Source organism: Scyliorhinus torazame, chromosome 16, assembly GCF_047496885.1.
Source record: "Scyliorhinus torazame isolate Kashiwa2021f chromosome 16, sScyTor2.1, whole genome shotgun sequence".
In the NCBI taxonomy this organism is placed as follows: Eukaryota; Metazoa; Chordata; class Chondrichthyes; order Carcharhiniformes; family Scyliorhinidae; genus Scyliorhinus; species Scyliorhinus torazame.
In genome coordinates, this window is record NC_092722.1 from 2108404 (window position 1) to 2131815 (window position 23412).

The 23412-nt window shown below is 45.9% G+C and overlaps 1 protein-coding gene across 12 annotated transcripts in view; it reads right to left on the reverse strand.

Moving 5' to 3' along the window:
- Nucleotides 1–23412, reverse strand: part of rap1gapa (RAP1 GTPase activating protein a) — an 809199-nt gene that overhangs the window by 420603 nt on the left and 365184 nt on the right. The window contains exon 1 of one of the 12 annotated variants that reach the window (XM_072477769.1): nt 22971–23051. The exons of the other annotated variants lie outside the window; for them this stretch is intronic. The gene's annotated coding sequence lies outside the window, so the exon portion shown is untranslated. Of the gene's footprint in view, nt 1–22970; nt 23052–23412 lie in introns of those variants that run through there. 12 annotated transcript variants of the gene reach the window in all.

The following is a 23412-nucleotide window of genomic DNA, read 5'->3' on the forward strand; positions in this document are numbered from 1 at the left end:
CTTACCTCCCAGCAACCTCCTTCCGCAATGCTCCCGCTGAAACTGACTCACCACTCACCAGCTGTTCTCACGCCGCCGAAATCGACTGGCCTGCCCTGCAAAGAGAAGTGCTTTTAAAGGTTGACTTACCTCCCAGCAACCTCCTTCCGCAATGCTCCCGCTGAAACTGACTAACCAGCTGCTCTCACGCCGCCAAAATCGACTGGCCTGCCCCTGCAAAGAGAAGTGCTTTTAAAGGTTGACTTACCTCCCAGCAACCTCCTTCCGCAATGCTCCCGCTGAAACTGACTAACCAGCTGCTCTCACGCCGCCGAAATCGACTGGCCTGCCCCTGCAAAGAGAAGTGCTTTTAAAGGTTGACTTACCTCCCAGCAACCTCCTTCCGCAATGCTCCCGCTGAAATTGACTAACCAGCTGCTCTCACGCCGCCGAAATCGACTGGCCTGCCCCTGCAAAGAGAAGTGCTTTTAAAGGTTGACTTACCTCCCAGCAACCTCCTTCCGCAATGCTCCCGCTGAAACTGACTCACCACTCACCAGCTGTTCTCACGCCGCCGAAATCGACTGGCCTGCCCCTGCAAAGAGAAGTGCTTTTAAAGGTTGACTTACCTCCCAGCAACCTCCTTCCGCAATGCTCCCGCTGAAATTGACTAACCAGCTGCTCTCACGCCGCCGAAATCGATGTTGCCTGGTATGGAGGGAAAATCTTATGAGGAAAGGCTGATGGACTTGAGGTTGTTTTCGTTGGAGAGAAGAAGGTTAAGAGGAGACTTAATAGAGGCATACAAAATGATCAGGGGGTTGGATAGGGTGGACAGTGAGAGCCTTCTCCCGCGGATGGAAATGGCTGGCACGAGGGGACATAGCTTTAAACTGAGGGGTAATAGATATAGGACAGAGGTCAGAGGTAGGTTCTTTACGCAAAGAGTGGTGAGGCCGTGGAATGCCCTACCTGCTACAGTAGTGAACTCGCCAACATTGAGGGCATTTAAAAGTTTATTGGATAAACATATGGATGATAATGGCATAATGTAGGTTAGATGGCTTTTGTTTCGGTGCAACATCGTGGGCCGAAGGGCCTGTACTGCGCTGTATCATTCTATGTTCTATGTAGAATACACAAAGGAATGTGTGCAACCAATGATAGAAAACAACTCAAAATAAAGCTCAAGTTTTAAAAATGTGCAGCCTGAAGGATTATCAAAAGTGAACTGAACAAAGATAAGGATGCAGGCCATTGGGGAAAAGCAGAGGAAAAAGATTAATTGAATGGCCTTTAAAAGACCTGGTACAGTGAGCTGCCACCTTCTCGCATGTTGTAAGATTCTACAATTCTAAAGTGGAACATTGTGTTTGCTCATTCCCTTCCATTATTTGGTGTAATCAATGCTAACTTTCAAAACTTTCATTTACCTGAGGAAGGAGCAGTGCTCCGAAAGCTAGTGATTTGAAACAAACCTGTTGGACTTTTACCTGGTGTTGTAAAACTTCTTACTGTGCTCAACTTTCAAAAGGACATCATTATTCAGTCCACATTTGTAATTGATGGCTTAATTTCTTGGTATTTCGAACAGCTTTTGACAGTTTTGCATTTAGTCAGAACAATGGAAACCAACATTAATTTATGTGGGGCGTCACGATAGCGCAGTGGTTAGCACTGTTGTTTCACATCTGCAGGGTCCCAGGTTCGATTCCCGGCTTGGGTCACTGTCTGTGTGGAGTCTGCACGTTCTCCCCGTGTCTGCGTGGGTTTCCTCCGGGTGCTCTGGTTTCCTCCCACAAGTCCCGAAAGATGTGCTTGTTAGGTGAATTGGACATTCTGAATTCTCCCTCAGTGCACCCGAACAGGCGCCGGAATATGGTGACTAGGGAATTTTCACAGTAACTTCATTGCAGTGTTAATGCCAGCCTACTTGTGACAATAAAGGTTATCATATTCCTCATCTCAGAAAATGTATTCATCCAATAATTTGCTTAAAGTTCAAATCAAATTGCTTTTGACCCAAGGAAATATTGACACGAGCAAATGCAAACTTATTAAAATAAATAATCTTTCAGTCCTCGCAGTTTAATGCAATTTTCTGACTCTTTATGAAGCAGCTGAATGCTTTTATTAAATATTTTATACGTTTTCAGTAATTCAGTTACTCAGTAAAATCCAAAAGCGGTTTGTGATCTTGATTTACTCAAGCATACAAATAAAACTGGAATGAAGAGTGCAGACAATTAGATTGTAGATAATCAGCAATCGCAGGGGAAATACAATTCGCAGAGTTCCCACGAGGTAGAAAACATGCTTACGTTTTCATAGAAGTAAAGGATTTGAAACTAACAAAAGGTTGAAACTATAATTGTTACATTTTCCTTTTTGATATTTACATAACCAAAAAAAAGCACAGTATTGGGATAGTTTGTAAAATAAACCACCCCCATTATCAATTAGCCTTATTGTGAGTGGTCAGTTAACAATTAGCCTTATTGTGAGTGGTCAGTTAACAATTAGCCTTATTGTGAGTGGTCAGATAGTAACTATGATATACAAATGTCTCTTCAATGGGATTAGCTATGCAATGGAAGCATTGAGCCATCATTTTCAGTAATTAAAAATAAATCGCACAAGGAAACTCAAATCCAGGACTTTTCAGCAACATTCTGTGCTATACTGTTCTATGTTCTAATTTATCATGTTTGATTCTGCTTGACTTGGTGGATAGCACACAGCTTCTGTGGAGACCAGCAGAGCTGGCGCATGTGCAGTAACTTTCCACATGTGCTTGGTGACACTGGTCACTGTATTACAGTAGTAATAGAGTATTGTTTATGTTGTCCTCAATAATAATTAGCTTTGGATCTGTCCCAACATTTAGCAAAGAGGACAGTGCCTTGTTGGAGTGTCAGCTCGGGTCATTAGTCTCACTTTCATTCTAGTCAGAGGGGTGTGTGATCACTGGGATCGTAACATCTGTGAGGCGCTTTGTTGCTGAATTCCAAAATCAACTGTGGTGTCTGTGTGAGATAATAAATTAGAGCAATAGTCCAGGTTGTGGACATGAAACTGTATCGTTCTCACTGTTCCTTCCTACAGGAAGCAGGCGTTCCTTTAAATGCAGAACTCCTGCAACAATTCTATTGACCAGATGGAAATCTGATTGTGGTGTGAGGTTATACCTCCTTCTGCACTGTAGGGGTTCTATGATTCTGGAATGTAACGAGGAAGAGTTAAATAACAACAGTGATTTATTAACAAACTGAAGAGCTGTCTATACATATAATTACAACACTAACACATGCATAGTTCCACCGACTCCAAGGCTGAGTCTGAATGGTCCTCCCTGTAAGAATCTCGGGCAACCCCTGGTCCCCTTGAACTGCGAAACCGGACTTTAACCTCAGAAACTGTCAAATGGACACCTTTCTTGGCCAAATTTTTCTCAGCAAGCTTGGCTTGCAGGGCTGTCTGTGAGTGTGAAAGGAATGTTTGCAGCAACCCCCCCTGGACTTACAACTCATCAGTAGACAGACAGCACTAATTGGATCAGCAAAGGACACAATGGAAATACTAATAGCCCTGAAACTCCCCCAGCCAAGAAACAATGTGTTGGTAAGAACTCCTTACATATGATAATGACCTTGTCTCCATCGGAGCTGAAAAACCCATCAGCATAATCAGGTCATAATGGCAGCAATCTCGAGCGAATGGCAGACTCGAAAATCCCATCTTCTTAACGAGGTGTGGAAGACTGCGATCTCCCAGGACAATGGAGCGGGCAGGAAGCAGTTTACCCTGGAGGGAAACTGCCCGGAGACTGGAGCTGGCTACCTGGACCTATCAGGAGAAGGGGCGGGACCTGCGGGAACTTTGAAATGCTAACTGACATGCTCACACAAAAGAAGCTGGACTGGAGCGAAAAAACTTGGATTTTGGACGATAAAAAGGGTGGTCAAACGGCCATTCGATCTCTTAGGATCTTCTGCTCGTGCTGAACTCTCTGCTCCCACAACATCAGCCCTGTAAGTATCCCGCAGCAGCTTGCGAAGCTCCCGGGACTAGTATAGTGGTTGAGGCTTTGGGGAAAGGGGGTGCATGCTCCTATTTTGTCTTTTTAAAAGATTGCTAAAATTGTGTCGAAGTTTTACGTTGCGCTGCGATAGTATTCCTTCCATAGTAATAGTCATTAAAGTATAAGATAATTGTGTGTTTTCTGTATTTGGTGGTGGTTGATCTTGGCAATTAATAAATATGTGTTTGGATTTTGGAATTGGAGTCTGTCTCAATTCCTTCAATCCCTCACCAACGAGCTCTAGCCAAGTCACTATTAAAATACTCCTTACCATAAATCCGGTGTCGAGAACGGAGGGAAATCCCTGGGCGATTCGAACCCGCTCACTCAGGAAAGGCTGCCAGGTACAGGTGGGCAGAGGTTTTCCTTTCCTCTCTCTCTTGGGGGCGCTGCTCAGGTGAAGCAGGCGCAGGTGGTAGCGAATCCACCGGTGAGAGAGAGAGGATCACCCGGGCAGCGGTGGAGCTTGGACGACGGGGTGCCAAGCCTGGTAGAAGCCCACGATTGTGGAGGTAAAAGGGGATCCCGCTACACCCCCCAACCCCCTCTTTTCTGGGTCCATGCCCTAAAGGTCCAGGTTTGCTTGGGAGGTGGTGCCGTAGTGGTATTGTCACTGGGGTAGTAATCCAGAGACCCAGAGTAATGCTCTGGGAATTAGGTTCGACTCCCAACCGGGCAGATGGTGAAACCGGAATTCAATAAATATCTGGAATTAAAAGTCTACGATGACCATGAAGCCATTGTCGATTGTCATAAAAAACCCATCTGGTTCACTAATGTCCTTTAGGGAAGGAAATCTGCCGTCCTTACCTGGTCTGGCCTACATGTGACTCCAGACCCATGTGGTTGACTCTGAAATGGCCTAGCGAGTCACTAAGTCCAAGGGCCATTAGGGATGGGCATTTCTTTTTCATTTTAAATGCTGGCCCAGCCAACGAGACCCTGAGAAAAGGGGTTTCCTTCACTGACAAAACTGACATATCAAACATCTGTTCCGCTTTGGACATAGTAAGTCTTGGGATCCTCCTGTGTGCAAACCCACATGAAGACGTGTCCTCAATTCGACAGGAGTTTTCTTGTTGTTGATATAGTGTAAATCAGATCATCACTGGAACCTTTAAGATGCTGAGGGGCATTGACAAGGTGGCTGAGGAGAGGATGTTTCCTCTTGTCAGAGAATGTAGAGCCTGAAGGTCCCTTAAAATATGGGTGACTCATTTAAGACAGATAAGGAGACGTTTTTTCTCTCCGAGGTTCGAGAGTCTCTGGAACTTTCTTCCTCAATGGAAGCAGAGTCTTTTTATGGCAGAGCTGGATAGAATCTTGATAAGCAAGGAGGTGAAAGGTTATAAGGCAGGAATGTGGTTTTGAGGTCACAATCAGATCAGCCATGATCATATGAACAAAGAACAAAGAACAAAGAAAAGTACAGCACAGGAACAGGCCCTTTGGCTTATTGTCTCTGACTATCCACTCTGTCAATGCCCCTCATAATTTTGTAGACCTCTATCAGGTCACCCCTCAACCTCCTTCGTTCCAGTGAGGACAAACAGAATTTATTCAACCTCTCCTCATCGCTAATGCTATTTAAAACTAAACATGTGGCTAAACAGCTGGTGTAGGAGGGAGGGTTTCAGTTATCTGGACCACTGGGAGCTCTTCCGGGGCTGGTGTGACCTGTATAAGAAGGACGGGTTCATCTAAACTGGAGAGGCATAAATATCCTGGCCGCGAGGTTTGCTAGTGTCACACGGGAGGGTTTAAACTAGTATGGCAGGGGGGTGGGCACGGGAGCAATAGGTCAGAAGGTGAAAAAATTGAGGGAGAACTAGGGAATAGGGACAGTGTGGCTCTGATGATGAGCAGACAGGGAGATGTTGCTGAAAACAGCGGGACTGGTGGCCTGCAGTGCATATGTTTTAATGCAAGAAGTATTAAGGGTAAGGCAGATGAACTTAGAGCTTGGATTAGTACTTGGAACTATGATGTTGTTGCCATTACAGAGACGTGGTTGAGGGAAGGACAGGATTGGCAGCTAAACGCTCCAGGATTTAGATGTTTCAGGCGGGATAGAGGGGGATGTAAAAGGGGTGGAGGAGTTGCGCTACTGGTTAGGGAGAATATCACAGCTGTGCTGCGGGAGGACACCTCAGAGGGCAGGGAGGCTATATGGGTAGAGATCAGGAATAAGAAGGGTGCAGTCGCAATGTTGAGGATTTACTACAGGCCACCCAACAGCCAGCGGGAGATAGAGGAGCAGATAAGGAGACAGATTTTGGAAAGGAGTAAAAACAACAGGGTTGTTGTGATGGGAGATTTTAACTTCCCCAGTATTGACTGGGACTCACTTAGTGCTAGGGGCTTGGATGGGGCAGAGTTTGTAAGGAGCATCCATGAGGGCTTCTTAAAACAATATGTAGATAGTCCAACTAGGGAAGGGGCTGTACTGGACCTGGTATTGGGGAATGAGCCCGTCCAGGTGGTAGAAGTTTCAGTAGGGGAGCATTTCGGTAACAGTGACCACAATTCAATAAGTTTTAAAGTGCTGGTGGACAAGGATAAGAGTGGTCCTAGGGTGAATGTGCTAAATTGGGGGAAGGCCAACTATAACAATATTAGGCGGGAACTGGAGAACCTCGATTGGGGGCGGATGTTTTGAGGGTAAATCAACATCTGACATGTGGGAGGCTTTCAAGTGTCAGTTGAAAGGAATTCAGGACCGGCATGTTCCTGTGAGTAAGAAGGATAAATACGGCAAATTTCAGGAACCTTGGATAATGAGAGATATTGTAGGCCTCGTCAAAAAGAAAAAGGAGGCATTTGTCAGGGCTAAAAGGCTGGGAACAGACGAAGCCTGCGTGGAATATAAGGAAAGTAGGAAGGAACTTAAGCAAGGAGTCAGAAGGGCTAAAAGTGGTCACGAAAAGTCATTGGTAAATAGGGTTAAGGAAAATCCCAAGGCTTTTTACACGTACATAAAAAGCAAGAGGGTGGCCAGGGAAAGGGTTGGCCAACTGAAGGACAGGGGAGGGAATCTATGTGTGGAGCCAGAGGAAATGGGCGAGGTACTAAATGAATACCTTGCATCAGTATTCACCAAAGAGAGGAAATTGGTGGATGTTGAGTCTGGAGAAGGGTGTGTAGATAGCCTGGGTCAAATATTAAGGTAGATAAGTCACCAGGGCCTGATGGGATCTACCCCAGAATACTGAAGGAGGCTAGAGAGGAAATTGCTGAGGCCTTGACAGAAATCTTTGATTCCTCACTGTCTTCAGGTGCTGTCCCAGAGGACTGGGGAATAGCCAATGTTGTTCCTTTGTTTAAGAAGGGTAGCAAGGATAATCCAGGGAACTACAGGCCAGTGAGCCTTACGTCAATGATAGGGAAATTACTGGAGAGAATTCTTTGAAACAGGATCTACTCCCATTTGGAAGCAAATGGACGTATTAGCGAGAGGCAGCATGGTTTTGTGAAGGGGGACACGTGGCTCACTAACTTAATAGAGTTTTTCGAGGAGGTCTCAAAGATGATTGATGCAGGTAGGGCAGTGGATTTTGTCTATATGGACTTCAGTAAGGCCTTTGACAAGGTCCCTCATGGCAGACTGGTACAAAATGTGAAGTCACACAGGATCAGAGGTGAGCTGGTAAGATGGATACAAACTGGCTAGGTTATAGAAGGCAGGGAGTAGCAATGGAAGGGTGCTTTTCTGATTGCCGAGCTGTGACTAGTGGTGTTCCGCAGGGATCATTGCTGGGACCGTTGCTGTTCGCAGTATATATAAATGATTTGGAGGAAAATGTAACTGGTCTGATTAGTAAGTTTGCAGACGACACAAAGTTTGGTGGAATTGCGGATAGCGTTGAGGACTGTCAAAGGATACAGCAGGATTTAGATTGTTTGGGGACTTGGGCGGAGAGATGGCAGGTGAAATTTAATCTGGACAAATATGAGGTAATGCATTTTGGAAGGTCTAATGGAGGTCGGGAATATACAGTGAATGGTAGAACCCTCCAGAGTATTGACAGTCAGGGAGATCTAGGTGTACAGGTTCACAGGTCACTGAAAGGGGCAACACAGGTGGAGAAGGTAGTCAAGAAGGCATACGGCATGCTTGCCTTCATTGGCCAGGGCATTGAGTATAAGAATTGGCAAGTTATGTTGCAGCTGCATAGAACCTTAGTTAGGCCACACTTGGAGTATAGTGTTCAATTCTGGTCGCCACACTGCCAGAAGGATGTGGAGGCTTCAGAGAAGGTGCAGAAGAGATTTACCAGGATGTTGCCTGGTATGGAGGGCATTAGCTATGAGGAGCGGTTGAATAAACTCGGTTTGTTCTCACTGGAACGACGGAGGTTGATGGGTGACCTGATAGAGGTCTACAAATTTATGAGGGGCATAGACAGAGTGGATAGTCAGAGGCTTTTTCCCAGGGTAGAGGGGTCAATTACTAGGGGGCATAGGTTTAAGGTGCGAGGGGCAAGGTTTAGAGGAGATGTACGAGGAGGTGGTGGTGGAAGCAGGGACGATAGTGACGTTTAAGGGGCATCTTGACAAATTCATGAATAGGATGGGAATAGAGGGATACGGACCCCGGAAGTGTAGAAGATTTTAGTTTAGACAGGCAGCATGGTCGGCGCAGGCTTGGAGGGCCGAAGGGCCTGTTCCTGTGCTGTACTTTTCTTTGTTCTAGTACAGGATGGCAAGGCAAATCTGAATTGCAGTTCACAGTGGAACTTTCCCGAAGCTGGTCAACCTTTTTAATAGTGTCACAAGTAGGCTTACATTAACACAGAATGATTTTACTGTGAAAAGCCCCTAGTCGCCACACTAAATTTCTTTGTTCTTCGTTCTTTGAATGGTGGAGCAGCCTCGAGGGGCCGAGTGGCCTCCTTCTGTTTTTAATTCACACACTCATATGAGCCTCGACATGAGCACAATTCACACTTCTAACAAATGCACGCAATAGGATCTACCAGGGAGGAATGTAGGTCAAATTGAAATCGAGGGCTAAGGAAGAAAGGTTCTTCCGTACATTAATCATTTGAATTTTCATTTATAATTTGTGATGTCCAGCAACAGATTATGTAAGGTAAGGATCTGTTTCACTTGAGGCACCATTTTAAAGGAAGAAACTCTTGAATTGTGCATCACCTCCCTGTTGGTAACCCTGACCAACTCTGAAACTACCCACCCACGGACAGTCTGGTATTGTTGCTCCCCTTGCTGGCAGTGGTAATGCTGCCCTCAATTGGAGGCTTAATCAATGCACACAATCCTCATTCCGGAATGTGATTTTAATGCTCCAGACGTAGCACAAACATGGATTTCCCCTGGTTTGATTACATTTTAATTCAGACATTTTAAACAGGGGAATTCTGCAATGGGGAACATTGGTAGTTATACCATGGCATCAATCATTAGTTAAAATATCTACAATTGGAAGCTGATACCTATTGTTCACTGTCAATTCAAAGTGGGACAAGTTTAAAACTAAATTTGCCACATGAAGCATTTGAATAACCTGGCAGGTCATTTGAAAGGGAAAATTATAACAACCTGATCGGTCACAGTGTGAAGGTTATTGAATCAAAGCACATGAAAAGGTACAAACCTGAAAATGTAAAACACTGAAACTCAACCTGGATTCTTATCCACCTGGATCTCACCTTCTACTATTTCAGCTTTCTCCTCCGAAAAGGTAGCAAGGCTCGGAGCTGACAGAGTTGCCTGTTAAATATGCAGACTGGAGTCTAGTTACCTCATCAGTTTTCAGCTGCAATTTTAAAGCGGACCTGTCTGCACATGTTGATGTAGGTGTCCTGTCAGGTGACGATGGCGGCAACATTTTAGTTGAAGCTGTCTTTTCCTCAGCCTCCTAGCCCTTCCCTCTCATGGGACCATTGTGAAACCCCTCTCTTGCCACTTCAACCCTCTCTTCCCCCATCCTCGCTAGCCAGCTGCCCCTTCCCACCTGCTCTGTCCAGGCAGCTGATGGTGCCAAGACAAGGAGGTCCTGGAGTTACAATCACCTTTGCTTCCCCAGGAAGTTGACACACACCCCTCCTCCGCCTGGATTTAAAATTCCCCTTTCGTTTACACAAGTCAACATATTTTAAAAAGGTAAATCCTCCCACAGCAAATCTATCAATAAAACTACACAGGATGATGTACATATTCAGGTAATGCCCAATCATACCATAAATACAACTTACTATTAAAAACCCCCAATCCTTTCCCTTGTTAATAGCTGATGAATTTTCAGAGGATTTTCCTGCATCCATTCAGTTTGGGTCAGTGCTAAATATTACTGGCAGCTGCGTGGTGTTAGAGAGCTCCTTCTCTCCAAGGCAAGATAATTAAAATAACTGCTGACAATGTAGGTGGGCAGCAATAAAGTCTGGGCTTGGGAGGAGTTGGGCTGGCGGTAAGGAATATATTACAAATTCACCACAATCGGAGCACCACCCTTATTACCCATGCTAGTGTAAGAAGAAGGGACAGTACAGAATTATGCCTGGATCCAGCATAGCATTGATTCAGGTTTTCTTCTCCTGAATATTATTGTTCATTAATTAAGATGACATGTCAGAGTTCATGAATGAAGACTTACCCTTACGCGGTCCGGGTGCAGGAATGGTTCGACGCAGAGTGAAGATGCCCCATCTCCCTTCAGAGGAATAACTCCCCCAGAAAATCACATTTTCCATCTCCCCACACAGGCACCCGGTGACCTCTAGAAATTAGTCAGTGCAGGAGAGCTTCAAGCTGTGCACAAGGAACCGCACCAGGGGGCTGCCCGCACACGTTCTCCAAGACCCTGACACTCTGACAAAGGACACATTCATCTTCTCGCACATGGGTCCCAGGGGTAAAAATGTCAGTGTCTCACTTGCAGCATCTCTTAATTGCCAAGTAGCAAACTGATTCTGAGATGACATGGTTTGAAACGGAGAGATTTAAATAACAGTTGCTCTCCGCACAGTAGCTGTGGCAGTGGAATTAATTGTACCCCACCATTTCTGCTGGAAGTCAATGGCCTTCATTATATTTCTGCATATATTTCTAAGTGTATACACATTACTGTCAAAGCTGAAATGAGATGTAATTAATGCCAAGTGAACTGCAGGGGGTTAATGGGGTTAGCAGGCATAAATACAAAATCAGAGTTTGATGGTTTGGCCAAGTGGTTGATGCTGGCTAATTTATAATATCTTAATGCAATAATAACTTAATGATCTAAGAGAGTTTATCTTGCAGGCTGCAGTAAATCACTTTGTGATGTGGAAATATTTGGAATATGAGGTTGCTCAGTACAGATGATGCTGGATATTTCAGTTCTACAAAAAAAACCTCTGTTCCATGATGACCTCTATTTATGAAAGTAGATATTGATCTGGTGGAGTTAAAATCTTACCAAGTAATGGCTATTTATCGCCATCATAAACAGCTTCATTAACTGCAAATGAAATGTGGATTGAACTCTGACCAATGCTGCAGAGCCCATTATCCAGTGCCATTACAGTTACAGGAATTAAATTCAGAAATTCTTTATTACTTTTAAGGCAAGGCAGACATTAGGCGATATTTGGGAATGATCACAAGGCGGAAATAAAACCGTCAAGGGGGTGGGGGTTTCAGAGACCAACATAAAACACCGAAGAGAGGTTTGGCAGATTTATAACCATCATCTAAACCCTACCCCCATAAGAGACGACAGTACAGCTTGCCATTGCTCAATGCCGGTTACTTTCTCAGTTTAGATTGTAAGTACGGTGTTTAGGTTAGTTTTTCTTGTTGAAAACAGTTCTGGCTGTCAACATGTTCCATTGCGCTGAAACAGGTTTTCAACACCTTGTCATTCATAGTGATATCACTGATCCATATGAACCTCTCGCTCGTGATTATAAGGTTGTATTAGCCAATACGCATCACATGCCATGGGCAAGATAAATGATCAACACAATCACACGTAGCAACAGGTTCCAGACACACTAGTGATATTATAACAAATACACACAACCTCAGTCATTTGAATCCAAATCAGTGTTTTTATAACCTTGAAACTAATCTTTGCACAAGGTACACACATTCTTCAGGAATGTTAGTTTTTTTTAAAAATCCGCCACACATTTCACCGTTTCCCATTGTGCTTGGCGGGTTCAAACACGAGAAGACACAAATTAAAAACTTGGAAGAGTGAATTAAAGTTTATAACCCAAAGGCAAATAGATCTCTGGATTAAGATCCCATGGAAAATTGACAGTAAAGCGGCTCCAACAGACAATTGGATGTTCATGGAGAGAGTGGAGAGATTTGATTAATGTGATACACTGATGACCTTTTGCAAAATTTATCAGACACAACTGTCTTTTCTTATTTGCAACATTGAATGGAAGCACTCTGCACAATATACATGATAACCATAATACACAACCCATTTTGAACCAAATACAGAATTACACATGAACTTGATACTCCAAAAAAATGACAAAGGCGACTGTGAGAAGGAAACAAGAAGTTAAAAATATGGTGTCCGGACTATTCACCTTGTACTTCACTACCTGGAGCAATGAGTAATTCTACAGGACACAAATCTGAAATGTGTATTTTGGCTGCAGTTCCGATAGCAGAAACATTATCTAAATCCAAACACTTCTCAGCTCAGCCTTAGCAATGGTCATAACTGTGTAACAAAAGCAATTAGCTGCCCATCAGTAACTTAGGCTCTAACCCCATGCAAATAACAGAGATAACTGACTGAACTTTCCTGGTCTTGTGGAGATGGGTTTGAAGACAGGACTAGGAACACAATTAGAGAATCTCACATCGCGGTGATACACTCCCCCGCACCGCGCACCACCCCCCCCGCCGATGGGAAATGACAGCACCTGCTGGCCCACCCAGCAACCATGGGAAGCTAATTAGGTTTCATTAAATCTCCACCTTTGAGCAAGTCTGTTATCAATTACACTGATCTGCAATTTCTCTAGAGCCGCGATGGAAAAGATATTCTCAACTGAATGTTCAGCTCAGAATTCTCTTCACAGAGCCGGTTTGTCCACTTTCTTTGCAGATGCCAGAATCTCCTGGTTGGTCACACCAGCCAACCACTCAGATGGTTACCATGACACCTCCAATGGAAGATAGTCAAGCATGAACCATCAGCATGAAGAGCCTCAACCTTTGGCTCAAATACCGGTCATTAAGATACTTTAAGACATCAACGATGTGGAGATTCTTGTTGGACTGGGGTGAGCACAGTAAGAAGTCTTACCACACCAGGTTAAAGTCCAACAGGTTTGTTTGCAATCACTAGCTTTTGGAGCACAGCTCCTTCCTCGGGTGCTAGAAACCATTTGTTTTAGAAGACTAAAGAAGGAATATCTCACTCAGCCTTGCTGAGCAAAATGCCATACAATGAAGTCATGGTTAAGAAACAGATGCCGGAATCATAAAGCCCAGCTAGTTAAGGAAACTAGAGAAATGAAGAGAAGTTTCCAAGAGGTCTGAAGTTAACAGAAAAGAGGAAACTGTGATTGCTGTTCAGTAAAGTCACAGAGAGTTGAAAAGGCATGAGGGCATGAGAGGCCAGAAAGATGTCAGCACTGGTGCTAAGGTGTGTGAGAAATTACCTCAATTTTGGAGACATTATTTGAAATAATTATGGAAAGCGGTGGCTGGATCCCGGAGTTTGTGTAAAAACCTTAAACACGAAGGAAACCTGAAAGAGAAACCTTGATGGGAGCAGCAGAGAGAAAGCATCATTTAGAAGAATTAAAATTGTGACTTTTGAAAGTAGAATTTGAAATCACTCAGAGTTTAGTGAGACGAGGTGGCTCCCAGTATAAGAATCATCTGGGGGGGGGGGGGGGAGGAGGAGAAATTCACAGACATTCACTTGGGTTCAGAGAGGAGTGTGTCTGACCACAGTTATCTGAAAGGGATTTTGTGTCATGAGACCATTGTAGTTTAAGATGTATTTTGTAATCCATGGTAATCTTAAAATCTATGTGTAATTGTTCAGATAAGGGCAGAGTAAAGGAGTATTGTATCATAATTCAATTTTTTCATATTTAATAATTGTTTTTTTTAAAATTTGTTGTTAATACTAATCAGTGGTCCTATGGCTCTGTCCCTCCACATTTTATATGTAAAAGTTGTGGTCTTTTGAGCCAGGTTCTATTCTGGGATCTTCCTGTCCAGTTATAGCGCCAACTGGGATCGTAACAACATTTTCCATTCCAACATGCATCATGGCCAATTACATTGGGAAGAAAAGCAGAATGAGAACTATAGATGAGCTGCAAGAATCATTGAATCCTTACAGGGCAGGTGGAGGCCATTCAGCCCATCGGGTATAGAATCGAGTATGCACCAACCTTCAAAAGAGCACCCTACCTAGAGAGCGGGAGAGAGAGAGAGAGAATAAACGAACATATCTGACAGCTAATTCACTGAGTTTTCCCTCCGCACTCGAATAGATTCAGTTACGACAATGGATACAGGAAGGTCAAGCAGATAGTTACAGAGATCGAGATGGTAACCAGGGGCGCGATTCTCCGACCCCCCACCGGGTCGGAGAATCGCCGGGGGCTGGCGTGAATCCCGCCCCTGCCGTGTCCCAAATTCTTCGCCACCAGAGATTCGGCGGGGGCAGGAATTGTGCCGGTCGGCGGATATCGAGCCAGTCGGCGGGCCCACCCCCGACGATTCTCCGGTCCGTGATGGGCCAAAATCCCACCGCTGTCAACCCACGCCAGCCAGCGTGGATTGAACCACCTTTCGACCGGCGGGACAAGGCGGCGTGGGCGGGCTCCGGGGGGTGCCCCCACGGTGGCCTGGCCCGCGATCGGGGCCCACCGATCCGCGGGTGGGCCTGTGCCGTGGGGGCACTCTTTTCCTTCCGCCTTCACCATGGTCTTCACTATGGCGGAGGCGGACGAGACCCCCTCCACTGCGCATGCGTGGGGATGCCGTGAGCGGCCGCTGATGCTCCCGCGCATGCGTCGCACGGCAAAGTCATTTCCGCGCCAGCTGGTGGGGCGCCAAAGGGCTTCCCGCCAACCGCGGAAATCACTCTGGCGCGGCCCTAGCCCCTCAAGGTGAGGGCTCGGCCCCTCAAGATGTGGAGAATTCCGCACCTTTGGGGCGGCGCGATGCCGGACTGATTTGCGCCGTTTTTGGCGCCGGTCGGCAGACATCGCGCCCCATGGGCGCGATATTCTCCGACCCCCCACCGGGTCAGAGAATCGCCGGGGGCTGGCGTGAATCCCGCCCCCGCCGTGTCCCGAATTCTCCGCCGCCAGCGATTCGGCAGGGGGCGGAAATCGCGCCGGTCGGTGGAAATCGTGCCGGTTGGCGTCGCACAGCAAAGTCATTTCCACGCCAGCTGCCGGGGCGCCAAAGGCCTTTCCCGCCAGCCGGCGGGGCGGAAATCACTCCGGCGTGGGCCTAGCCCCTGAAGGCGAGGGCTCGGCCCCTCAAGATGTGGAGAATCCCGCCCCTTGTGTCTGGTTAATCTGATGAGTCTGAATTGATGGACAAAATCTGCCAAATTGGCACATTGTGCTCCCAATGAAACATCAGTGCATTTACCTCTCTCCCTCTCTTCAGATGCTGCCTGACCTGCTGAGTATTTCCAGCACTTTCTGTTTTATGGCAGATTTACTCATCTGAAAATGGTTTTATTGTGGAAATCTCTTGACTTCCTACTTGTCCTGTTCACCCTCCCAAGGGGCATTGACTGGAAGGTGTGTTGCTACCTTTCTGCTGAATTTTCCATGTTAACGAACTTAGTTTGATCTGATTTATACCCTTCCTGTCTGTATACCAGTGTGGCTGAAATTAACTGGAACAGGCCAGCCAATAATGTCCGCTTCAGTCTACCAGCAAAAATACATTCTACCGTTTTAAATGCGTCACAGAATGTTTACAACATTGAAGGCCATTTGGCCTGTCATATTTCTGCTCGCTCTCGAAAGAAGCAATGTGCCGAGCACCACTCTCTGGCCTTCTCCCAGCAACGCTGCATATTCTTCCTTCTCAGTAATAATCAAATTCCCTCTTCAATGCCATGATAGAACCTGCCTCCCCCACACTCTCAGACAGCATTCCAGAGCCTAACCACTCGCTACGTGGAAACGTTTCCCTCGTATTCTTTTGCCAATTACCTTAAGTCCGTGACCTCTGGGTCTCTATCCTTCCACCAATGGGAACAGATTTTTCCTATTTTAACTAAAATAGAAACCAGCCGTAACACTGCCCAACTGAGACTCTGAGCTGAACTTTCCCAAATGGGTTGCAATCCTGATGTCGATCGACATTCTGGGCAAGAAGCGGGAAGCAGCCATAGTGAGAAAGCTGCCTTCAGGAACCCAAGATCCAGTGAAGGATAACACGGGATTCAGGTAGCCCAGTCAAACGACCCTCGTCCATGTCTGGCCACAGGCCTGCCGCAGAGCTGGGCCCTGTTGAGGCCAGTAAGGCACCTCAGGATGGAGATGCCCAGTGAAGAATTCTAAAACATAGTAAATGGTGAACTCGCTAGCGCGTTGTGCTCCAGCACTCCGATACTTGTTGCTGTAAGATGTTGTGTTTAGTTCAGTAGGCCTCATGAAAAGGTTCAGAGGCTTGAATAGTTTAACAATAAGTGTTTATCCATTACAATACAGCACACAGTCTTAAATTCGGAGCTGAGCCCATGCTTGCCTCTACGTTAGGCTCTGTCCAGTACAAGACTGCCGTCTAGACTTGGGTCATGTGTTACTTTACATCACACTGTGCTGTACCCAAACCCATGTTAGCCATTTATATGCCAGACCCTTACACTACCCCCCCCTCCCCACCATGTATCTACAATGCATTCCTATTTACCCGGCTCTACTACCCCCTCTCCGCCCTCAGGTTCCAATGGTCTGGAGGCTTTATTACTGTTCTATATCTTGTCTTTACAACAGTTGGAGGAGCGGTAGACTCTGTCGTACTGAGCAAACCTTGCCGCTCTCATTTTCTCTCCAAAATGTGCTACTTTTGTCAGCTGCACATGTGTCCCAAAACAAAAAATATTTGTTTACCCACTTTCATGCTCCACATTGTGATGGTGATGTTGGTCATTATACTTGAAAATGAATTGAAAAAACAATTTTAGAATTCAGTCCATGATCCCCTGGCATGTTGCAGTTTGTTTGCAGTGAAGGTAAATCGTAAATTCGAGGAGGAACCAACGGGGATTTTTTTTGGCAAAAGAAACAGTTTGAAGAATTCAGGAGAGGCTAGTATGGCCATTAAGAATGGACAGACAGTCTTACCCAGTCCTGCACAACAGGAACGATCATTAAACATAGAAAGATTCATCTTTCCCGCTCCAATATGTGAAGTGTATGGTCAACCAGTTTTAATTGTCGCTTAAACTTGCAGATCAATAAAAGTTTTAATGTGAGATTGCTTGCTGTTCGAGACAGCCTGAATGAACACACTAACTGTAGGTGAGTGGTTTCAAAGTAATTGTATGCAGCATTTCAGTTAAAAGTGATATTTATCTCTTGGCAGGAGAAAGTCAAACATTTTCAGTAATAATTTTTCCCTTCGCTTCCAATTAAGTTACTTGTGAAAAGATGACTTGGTTATTTGTCAGGCATTTATACGCGCTCCTAATGAAACTCTGGCTGATTTGAGGATAGATTTAACCTTCCTCTCAGGACTGGTAAAGTCGCTGAACAGAATGAGTTTTGGCAAGTCTCGATCAATTTTTCAGTAATTACACATTCACAGTGTAAATCTGCCGATCATTTCAGAGTGGTTCAATATTTCTCTCTCAGCAGCTGGTTGACATGGGACAAAACTCATGTTACAACAATATCAGGGGAGAAAGTGGATCATTAAACCAGGGTCTGAGATTAAAACCAGGTCCTAAAGATCTGTGGGTCTGGAGGGAAGTTAGAATTGTTGTTGTTCAGGGAAGGGGCTGACTGCTACTTGCACTGAACAAGAATGAAAGCGATGTGTTCCAGCGCCTCTCCTCTGCTCTACCTGCTCCTGAAATATAAATGGAAACTTTAAATTTACAGCTTAAAAGTTCACATTCCAGTATCTGTCCCTCGTTATTTATGGGGTTTTTACCTTGGCCTTTTTCTCTCTCTTTCCCTGCTGTGTAGACTGGAGGATGGTCTCTAGGACCCATTATTCATAGTTGGACAGCAGATGTTTGAGAGCTTATGATTCATACATGTCCAGGTATCTGACTCCATGGTCACTGCAATTCTCATGCTATAGTTACAGAGACCATACTAAATCATCTCTGCCTTCTGCTAGCTGTACTGCTGGCTGCTGAACACTAATCTCTCTCCATCTCTTTGTCCGGATTTCCTCATTCCTCTACTCGCTGTAGTTTTTTTTAACAAAAGGACAGTTAATATAACCAATGATTGTGTCAAAGGTCAGTGCAACAGGGAGAAGCCAGCAGCAGCTGTGATGACAGGTGTCTCTCGACCTTGCTGGAGAAACACAATGGATAAGATTGGCATTTCATAATTGAAACCAATCTGGAAGACCAACTATCTGAAGGGGCCATCACACCAGTTCAAAGAGACAGTTAATCATTTACAACTGCACAGTGTGTTCACTTAATTTAAATAGATGCTGTGATAGAAGGTCCAGAAGCAATTGTTAATTTCACTTAGAATGAAGGTTTGAACATAATTCTATCTTCTCGGACTGACTGATGAAAGCTATGATAGAATGGCGGAGCAGACCCGATGGGCTGAATGGCCTGATTCTGTTCCTATATCTTATGAATTTATGACTCATTCTTGGGGACAGTTCTAAGGATAATACTCATACTCTCCAGTACTTGGCCCGTGAATGCTTCTTGCATAAATCCAAGCAGTTACCTAATGATTAACAACATTCTGAAGCCCAAGCTCGACATGTTTGCTCACTGTAGATCACAGGGTTGCGACCAGGAGCAGGGAATGCAGGCTGGCAGTTTTACTTTCCCCAGACAGAGTGGACATAGTCACTACACGGTGAGGAATCCAGCATAGACCTGGGGTGAAACATAATGGTCTGTATGTCTTTCTTCCATAAAGGACACTGAGGTGAAAGATGAATAGATTCATTTTAATGCAGTCTTTAAAAAGAATATTTTTATTCTCCTTTTTCACATTTTCTCCCAAATTTACACCCAGCAATAAACAATAATCAGTAACGAATGTAATGTCAATCCCCATATCAATAACAACGATCCCATCCTCCCATCAAACCCCAGACATTAGCCCGCAAGTTAACATAAACAAATGACAAAAAGGAATCAGGAATCACCCATAGTCACCATTAACACACACAGTCCCCCTCCCCCCAACCCTCCCATGAATTGTAGAACCCCTCCATCCTTCCCCTCAGTTCAAATTTGACCTTTTCAAGCATCAGGAATTCCAGCAGGTCCCCCCGCCACGCCAGGGCACAGGGTGGAGAGGTTGCTCTCCATCCCATCAGGATCCGCCTTCGGGCGATCAACGAGGCGAAGGCTACAACATCTGCCTCCGCACCCGTTTCCAACCCTGGCTGGTCCGACACCCCGAATATGGCCACCCGGGGACCCGGGTCCAGTTTCACATGCACCACTTTAGAAATGACCCTAAAAACCTCCTTCCAGTAATCCTCCAGCTTTGGACAGGACCAAAACATATGAACGTGGTTTGCGCACCCTCCCCCCCCCCCCCCCCCCCCGCAACGTTCTCCCACATCTTCTACCCCCTCAAAGAGACGGCTCATCTTCGCCCTCGTGTGGTGTGCTCTATATACCACCTTCAGGTATATCAGCCCCAACATCGTGCACGAGGTGGAGGCATTCACCCTCCGGAGCACCTCACACCAGAACGCTCCTCCATACCCTCTCCCAACTCTTCCTCCCACTTTGCCTTGATCCCTTCCAGTGGTGCCTTCTCCTCCTCCAAAATAGCCCTGTAAACCGCCGATACTACCCCCTTCTCCGGTCCCCCTGTCGCCAGCACCTCCTCCAGCAGTGTGGAAGCCGCCTCTACTGGGAAGCTCTGTATCTCCTTTCTGGCAAAGTCTCGAACCTGCATGTCTCTAAACATTTCCCCTGCTCCAGCCCGTACTTCGCTTCCAGTTCCTTCAATCCCGCAGAACCACCCACAAGAAAATTAGTATCCTAATTCCTTTCCCCTCCCATCTCTGAAAATTTCCATCCCACTTCCCTGGCTCAAATCTATGGTTCCCCTGAATCGTCATTTCCCTTGACCCTGCCCCCAACCCGAAGTGTTGGCGAAACTGCCTCCAAATTCTCAACAAAGCTATTACTACCGGACTTCCTGAGTATCTTCCCAGGGCCGTCGGAAGCGGCGCTGTCGCTAGCGCCTTCAATCCCGACCCCCTGCACAAACTCTCCATTCTGACCCACTGGCAATCAACCCCTCTGACCCAGCTCCGCACCTTCTCCACATTCGCCGCCCAGTAATAATACATCAGGTTCGGGAGATCCAAACCCCCTGCCTGCCTTCCTATTTTAATGCAGTTTTAAATTACACACCACAATTGTGCTATCCCCATTCTTCACGAATTAGACTTTTTAACAGGGGCCCATTGTGAATCAATTAAATTTTTTTCATTCTTTGGAGCTTCCCCATTTGTTGTTATCGATGGTCATTGGTTTATCCCATTCAGGGGGTGGCACAATGGCACAGTTGTTAGCACTGCTGCCTCACAACTCCAGGGACCCGGGTTCAATTCGGCCTCGGGTGACTGTCTGTGTGGGACTGCACATTCTCCCCGTGTGTGCGTGGGTTTCCTCCGGGTGCTCCAGTCACCTCCCACAGTCCAAAGATGTGCCGGTTAGGTGGGGTTACTTGCAGGATGGTCTGGTTCAGCCGCAATTGGCCTTTTTCAGATCTGCACATTCCAAAGTTTCTATTGGCAAAGGGAAAGCCAGACACATCTTGCCCGAGCCTGTCCCTTTCAAGTCGATACAAGACAGAGAGAGCAGCCTCTTCTTCCATTTTAAACTGGTTTTGCAGACCTCGTGTTAACAATGGATTTGGAGTGCATCATTCACAGCTGTGCATCTGGCATCAATATTGGACATCAGGCACGGGCAGCTTCCTTTATGTTGTTCATTAGCTTTTATCAGTTTTCTAGGTTAACTGTGGGCTCCTAGTCACTGTTCCTGGTTATTTAATCGACGTTGGAATGTTCATTGGGTGAGGACAGTTTCAGGCTCAGCTGTGAGGCTTTCAAAACTTCAAAAATCTCATCAGCACCCATGGTCTAAAGCAGTTGCAAAATGTTTTGCTTATATCTAAGAGATCGTTACAGTGTTCAGATGAAAACAAAGAAACACTGTAAAATACAAAGCAGTTTAGTCCAATGCTGCCCCCCTCGAGCCTGAGACAGTGCTTCTCTGCCGTCACCCTGGGACCAGGGGACACTCAATGTGGAGCATGGATTGAATCAACCTCTTGGCCTGTACCCCAGCTGGTATTAGCTTTGAAACACTGGGGGCTGCATTCTCCAAAAATGGGGCTATGTCCCCATGCCGGCATAAAAACGCTGGGGTTTCACTCCAGACTTTCCTGAAAAAAATAAAGAGCAATTCACTTCCCTTCAGGGGGCTGGCAGGGACCCGGGGAGCTTCACACAGCTTTGGCTGTGGATACGGGCCCCCACACCTCCGGTTCCGAGTCTACGCATGCGCGTGCTGGCGGCCTCCAGCGCCTGTGACGAATGCGATGGCGGACTCAGACCGCGGACTAGGACCAAGAAACAAGGTCCCACTGAATTGCCCCGCGCTGCTCAGCCCCCCTGCGATCAGCCCCCCCCCCCCCCACCCCACCCATAAGGCCCCCCCCTCCCACACCAGGGCGGCCACGGACTGAGTCCGCAGCTGCCGCGCGTGAGTCCCGACTGGCCAGGCGTGGTTAGAGCCACGGCATCGGGAACTCGGCCGGTCAGGACCGGAGTATCACTGGGAGGGCCTCTGGCAATGGCTACCCAGTCGTACGTCGTGGTTCATGGGCGAACGATTCTCCGGGGAATGGCGGGAGCGGCGCCTGGCCCGATTCCCACGTAAAAGTCGATTCTCCGCCCCTGCGCCAAACGCGATCTTTAACGCAGGGGCGGAGAATCCAGCCCAGGATTGCTGCATCCCTCCACACCAGGAGTAAACTCTGGGTGTACATCCAAACACACACATTCCCATTGCAGCCACACATGACAGACACACACAAATCCACCGTCAATATACATCACAATGAAGGGAACAGCCATTGGGTTACAGATGTGTGCAGGTAAGTGAGTTACTCGATAAACCCCAACTCACAAGAGACAAAAAATTCTATTCAACATCGCACATTGATCTGTTACCCAGTCCTGCTGTTGGGGGGGGCGGGGGGGGGGGGACATGTTCTCAATCTGGATCATACCAAGATCTAACAATCAGTTCCTTCCTACCATTTATGTGCTTTAAAACCTCAAATTTGACAACAACAAAATCTGCCTAATTTATCAAATCACTCTATGCTTTTCAATTTTGATGGTGTTCCAAATGTAAACGATGATGATTATGGTATTAACCACAGACTGCACATCGTTAATGCCAAAATAACCACACACTCTTCTAATAAAATGATACATTAAACTCCAAACAATATTTCTAACTTATGTTACTTTAAATTCTAACATTTAGAGTAAATGATCCGTACATCATCCCCAGGTCAGGATATCTCTGTACGAATGTGCAATATTATTGAAGAAACAGATATTGCCTTTTCATTTTAACATCATTGTGACAATTGGATAATTTTCAAATACTGCCACATCCATATTCCCAACATTAGATGCCTCCACTTTGTTTTTCCTCTGCTTTGTACTTGGATTAAGTGAGATAACGTACCTGAATTCTGAAGTCTAATTTATAAAGAATTCCATTTCCCATTCATATTTGTTCAAGAGAAACAGTGCAGGTTAACCTGTGGCTAATTGCAATGACTGTTCAACTTAATTAGACTTGTATAAATACCACCCCTAGCCAGGAGCAATGGGCGTAGCAGTCACAAGGCATTCACTGACACAGTGCTTGGAACAACTTTACAGCCCTTATCGTTCCTACAACTACGTCGGGGTGTGGTTAGTTTCAGCTCAGATTTGGGCTGTTTTGACCAGGTGATAGTGTCACAAGGCTTCATGTGGTTTGATGTAAATGTAAATAAAAATCACAAAAGAAACCTATGATATCAACATCCGTTGGAGACAGGAATACAAAGGTTATGTTGATCGGCTGAAGTGTTGGAGGGGTTGAGACAAGGATTGTGTGGTACATAGACACAGAGATGAAC